Source organism: Solanum stenotomum, chromosome 3 (assembly GCF_019186545.1).
Source record: "Solanum stenotomum isolate F172 chromosome 3, ASM1918654v1, whole genome shotgun sequence".
In the NCBI taxonomy this organism is placed as follows: domain Eukaryota; kingdom Viridiplantae; phylum Streptophyta; class Magnoliopsida; order Solanales; family Solanaceae; genus Solanum; species Solanum stenotomum.
In genome coordinates, this window is record NC_064284.1 from 58,982,543 (window position 1) to 58,988,960 (window position 6,418).

Sequence of the window (6,418 nt, forward strand, 5' to 3'; positions counted from 1 at the left end):
TTATTGTCATTTAAACCTGCTTCCGTATCTTTAAATGCATAGTATTTGATTAAGTTATGTAGTTGGGTCATAGTAGTGGTTCTCCCACCAGAGGGTTAGTGTGGGTGCCAATCACAACGGTCTGGGTCGTAACATCGATCCTTACCTAAAACATAATATTAAGGTTTAAGTTTTGTTTATGTAATTCTTCATTTTCTAAACATACACTGATTCTATATATATATATATATATATATATATTAATAGAGACCAAAACAAAGTATTGGTTAGAATAATTTGAACACTTACAGAAAAAAGGAAATATTACGTACTCAGTACTCAGTAGTATAATTATATTTAATTTCGTTTTTAATCTCAACAAACTAGTTGTATAACGTATCACAATTAATGTATCCGAATGAAACTTATGTATTCAGATGATTTTTTTTGAAGGAATTTTTGTAAAATAGAAAAGAATAGGGATATAATGTAATTTAGATCTTACTATGAGATTTATGTAAGTTATACAATATAAATCATGGTATATTATACATGTTATAAAATAAAAATGGATAACTAAACTAATTAAATTAAGAAGGAAAGAGGTGTAGAGAGATAAATAGAAGCAAGTGTACTCCTATTGTAATTCCCTTTTCACCCTTCTTGATATCTTCCATATTACAAAGAAAATGGCTATTTATAAGCCTTGAAAACTTAGGGACAAATTTTATCACACTATGTTTATTTGCTTAGCACACACATACATTAAATTAAACCAATTATAGAATTGCGTAAATAATTTTTACTCATAATTTGTTTAATTTTTTAGAACTTTATAATAACTTTGACGCAGTGGGGGTCTTTCCATAACTCAAATGATTGGTTAATTTCCATGAATGAAACTTGATGAGTTATAAGCCCATCTAGTTGAATCTCCTGGGGAAAAAAAAATCAGTCTACAGAATTAAAAAAAAATATTGCCAAAAAAATAAGAAAAAAAATTCTAATTACAAAATCAATTTATACTACCTAAAGATGTTTTCAAGCGGTTACACTTTATAACTGAGCAAAACTGATCTTTTTTTTGTCAATTTATGTGTCATATTTTCCTGGCCAAACACATATGTTTCATATTTTCCTGACACTTCAATTCAGTCTTGTTTAATTTACACCTTTAGCTTCATTTTCAATGTACCATTTAAACACCAACTGCTGACTAGATGATAGATTAGGAAAATTATTCACCTTTTAGAAAGCGTGCGAGATCGTTTTTAATGTTAATATTTCAATATTTCTATCGTTAAAAATATTTTCCTCTATTTATTTTCTTTATCTTTTCTTCAATCCTACTTTTTCTTTTATTTATTTTACTCATTCATTTGGGAAAATGCATAAGTACCCCCAACCTATGCTCGAAATTCTAGAGACACACCTAACCTTTACTAAGGTCCTATTACCCCCGAACTTAATTTATCTATAATATTCTATCCCTTTTCGGCCTACGTGGCACTATCCTTGAAAAAAATGTCAACATGCGCTGGGCACGTAGGCCATAAAGGAGTAGAATATTACATATAAAATAAGTTCGGGGAGGGAGGGTAATAGGACCTTAGTAAAGGTTAGGTGTGTCTCTGGAATTTCGGGTATAGGCAGGGGGGTACTTATGCATTTTCCCATTTATTTTCTTCATCTACCCCTTTTTTTGTTTAACTCGTTCTATGCTAAAAATAATGTTTTTTCATTTTTAATTTATATAATTCATTTTGTCTATATGAAATTTGAAATATCAATTTTATTCATAATAATATAAACTCAATGTTTATTTAACTTGTGTCACTAACAAATCTCAACAAACAAATTTTGTAAACATTTGAATATAGCTAATCAATAAATATATTCTTATATTGCTTAAAGATGATAAATTGATACAATAAATGTTAATGCAAAGTAAACTTGACAAAAAAAACATGCGGCGTTATTTAATTGTATGTTTTTTTTTTTTACCCTTTTAATGTTTATCTAACACATGTTGAATACTTATATTGGGTAAAACTTTTTGTGTTTAATTAAGATGGTATATACAAAATTGAAGTAGACGGTTAAAATTGAATTAAACTAAGTTGAAGTGCCAAAATAAAATTTTGAGACAAATTAAAAGAGTTGTTTATGCGTTTAGCCTATTCATCTTTAGTATGTCCCAAAAGAAAACCACACTTTCTTTTCAAAAACAATTAGACCGGATATCTAAGACTAGTTTTTTCTTTATTACTAATATATATAAAAAAGTGGATTCTAATTTCTTTATTATAAACAAAAAGGGCTAGTCCTTATCTTATCGTACGAAGTAAAGAAAATAGTACCTTATTTGCACATTTATGAAGTAGAGTAGGAAGATCTGAGTGAAGTCTTATTCCACCAAAGCTTGAACCTTTCAATGTTCTACCACATAATAAGGGAATCAAGTTGATGTCCGTACTAAGCCCATATCCTACACCAATTAGAACAATTGTCCCAATTCCCTAGAAACAATATAATATAATGTTAATTAGTTTTTATATATTTGTTTTATCATGACATTTCTTTTAAAAGAGTGCACTTAAAGACGGCCTTTATCAACAAAATATAGAAAAACTTACCAATTTTGAGGCTTCAATGGCTTCATTAAGCATGGATGGTATCCCAGTACATTCGAAAACATAATCAACACCTAAACCTTCAGTAACATCTTTTATCGTCTCGGAAACTGATGTCTTGGATTCTTTAGGGTTAATGAAGTCCGTCATTCCAAAAGCTTCTCCTTTTCCCTGTTTCAATTCATTTATATCAACACCAATAATTTTCTATGCTCCTTGACTTCGAGCTCCCTCAACCACCTGCAACATTTTTTATACATCATGAATTTATTTAAACATCGAGCTAAGTCAAAATGTAGTACTCACTCCAAGTCCAACAACACCAAGACCTAGTACAGCAACAGTTGAGCCCTTTTCAACATGAACTTCTCTCCCTGTTGCTCCATAACCTGTTGTAAATCCACAACAAAGCAAGCTAGCATGTTGAAGCGGAATCTTCTGAGGATCAATTTTGATTACGTAGTTGGCGTTAATAACTGTATATTCCGACCAAGTAGAGCAACTAAAACTATGATATAATATTTGTCCTCCATGAATGGACATTCTTGATGTGCCATCCAACATTATACCAGAAAGGTTCAAGGGATATTTGTGACATTGATTGGACCTTCCTGACTTGCAATTTGGGCATTCTTTGCATTCTCCTAAGTAAAGTGGCATCATTATATCTCCTTTTTTTATATTTGTCACATTTTCTCCCACACTTTCTATCATGCTGCAAATTCAAATAAGTCGTGATTGGCTAAATAAATATCCATTCAAATCAATTTACAATAATATATATATGCATGTGAAGAAGCGGAGCCTTGGCACAACTGAAAATGAAAGTTGTTGTCATATGATCAGAAGTTCAGGGGTTTGAGCTGTGGAAACAGACTCTTACAGAAATTTAGATTGAAAGAAAATTTTCCTACCCAACTCCTTCATGTCCAAGAACTCGAGGAAATAAAGGCTGGAGAGGATAGAAGAAAACAAGTTCAATAAAATGATGGATCCAAATTAGTTAGGAAAGATGAGCAGAGTGAAATGTAAATTGAGTAACATACAATGGGGAAACCATTGAAAGCGATAATGTCAGAGTGGCACAAACTAGCAAAGAGCATCTTAATTCGAACTTCATTTGATTTAGGTGGATCAACTTGTATCTCTTCGATCTTTAACATCTCCCCTTCCTTCCATACTACTGCAGCTGCACGCACACATAATACATATATTTTCTCATAATATTAAAACGAAAGAAAAAACGTTAATTGATTACACACCTTTGCATGTGATGACCTTACGGTTGCCTGATTCCATGGTAAGTTTACTTGGACTTGTAAACGATGAGAGTAGCTTAAGTTTGATTGAGCACAAAAGAAATAAAGAGAGACTTTTAGAACATATCAAATGTCTGACTCTTCTTGACTATCAAATACTCCAAGAAGATCCACCAAATCCTACTTATGTGGAGGTCAAATAAATTCCAAGAAAGTTTAGATCATCCTATACGTTCTAAAAACACGCTACTAACAATCCTTGAATCACGGATCGGAGAAAATTCAGAGAGAAGAATCAAGAGGAACATAATTGTACTCATAATGTTTATTACTAAAATATTCTTATTTCTTTTATTTTGTTTGTGGTTGGAGCTTATGTTCCATATATTAAAATTTGTTGCAAAGAAACATGTTATGTGAAAAATTAAAATTAAAGTGTTATTAAAAAAAATCATTCTTCTTTTAAACGGATTAAAAGAGAAAATAAACCAATCAAATTGGAAAGGAAAAAAAAAAAGAAAATGGGATGAGGCAATTATACTTTAGAATATACTTAGATTTTACCACTTCCTATAGGGAGGTAGAGAGGCTGACCCTCACTCTAGTATCATGATAAAGAAATAAACATAGATCTAACTCAACCTCAGAAGCTAGTTGATAAGGAAAATATCATCCTCAACCGTATAAAGAGTCTAAATTCGCCTCATTCCACGACAAAAGATCCTCCAAATTCTTGAATATATATACTCAAAAGCAAGAACCACAAATTCTTCAATTTCTCCCACAGCAAGCAATAATTTGAGGGAAAAACCCCAAAAAGATTGATGACTATTAGGAAAACTCAAAGAGTTTGGTCAAAGATACTACCTCCGTCGATTTTTATTTATGTTGCGCTTTTCGAAAGTCAATTTGACCAATTTTCAAAGTTAAATTATATTACATTAATTCGATATTTTAAACAAAAAAATTTAGATATTTAAAAACTATACAAAAAGTACTATAAATTGCAATTTTTCGTATATCAATATAATGAAAAAGATACATCGTAAAATGTTAGTCAAAATTCTGACAGTTTGACTCTAAAAAAGGAAACCATGTCAATTAAAAGTGGACGGATGAAATATTTATTACCTGAACTGAACAAGCGAACTTTGATTAATATTTCTTCAGATAAGGGACCTTTCTTCAAGTTGGAGGAGTGAGAGAGAAATTGTTTCAACGGAAATTAATTACAATTAAATACTCCATCCATTACATTTGGTGGTAAATCACATTCCAACGAATGACAAAAGGGGACCCATAGAGGTGAGGGAGTCGATTGAACATCTCAACCACCATTAGTGGAAATTATGCTCGCATCTGATCCACAATTTTTGTTCACCTTAAATAATTGCCTTAGGAGAGTTATGACCTCATACGATGGTGTTGAATGAGCAACATCCACTAAAGTACATTCCTCCTCCTACAATCATATACAGATTCATGTTTTTGTTTTATGGATTCAACCTTAGAGAATTCTAGTATTGAACCTACTATATACATTCTTATAATTATAAGTTCATACCTATTATCTATTGTAATTTTAAATATTCTTTTACACATATAATGATAATGTGCGTCAATATACAGGATTTAAGTGAACATGTTACCTTTGAACTGCATCCACCCCTGCCTAAGACATAATATCAAGGTTTAAGTTTTTTTTTTCATGTAACCATTTGTTATCTAAATATATATTGATTCAATTAAATTTAAATTTGTATTGTAAATCTTTTACTACGATAATGTTTTTAAAAACTATCTTTCATTTATATCGTTTACATCAAGCTCCCACATTGCATATCCTTTTTTTTTGTTTCCATTCGTTATATATGATATTTATATCAGAGCTCGATTACTTTAGATTTGGACAATGTAGGATCCCATATGGGGGAAAATACCAAGGATGTTTTCATGCTTAGGCTAGAATCAAGATAAAAATCATCCCTTTATCTTTTTCATGCATAAATTCATGGAGGAAGCCTGTAAAATATCATGTAATAGAAAAGATCATATGAATCGAACACTTTTGTGGAGAGTTCTTGTTTAAGGAAGAAACAATATCACCATTACAACATATTCTTTGGTGGTCCCACATTGTATATCATTTGCATTTAAGCTGAATAAACGAAGAGACGGTTAATGGCCGGAGAGAAGAAGAAGGAAATAGTGGTATCATTTAATACTAATTTTTAGGAGTGACAATTTCAGCCATATTAATGAAATGAGTCCATTTTACTCATATTTAATGACTTGGATCACTCATAATTTAATTGAGTAAATATGGGCTTCAAGCTATTTTAAGAACTCCTACAAATATGGTCAAATTGGGTAAAATATGGGTATCCATATAGACCCATAATAGATCACTCACTTCTCACTTCTACTCAAAATTCTAAATTGTTCTAAAAAATAAAAATTCTAATATTAATTTTAAATTTTCAAAAATATTAATTTATTTTTCAAAAAAATTGGAGGGTAGGTAGGGCTGAGAAGAGGGGGGGGGGG

At 30.9% G+C, this 6,418-nt stretch overlaps 1 pseudogene; it reads right to left on the bottom strand.

Annotated features, from left to right (window-relative positions):
* Positions 1–603: 603 nt before the first annotated feature.
* LOC125859859 (8-hydroxygeraniol oxidoreductase-like) lies at positions 604–3,978 on the bottom strand (annotated as a pseudogene).
* Positions 3,979–6,418: the final 2,440 nt, after the last annotated feature.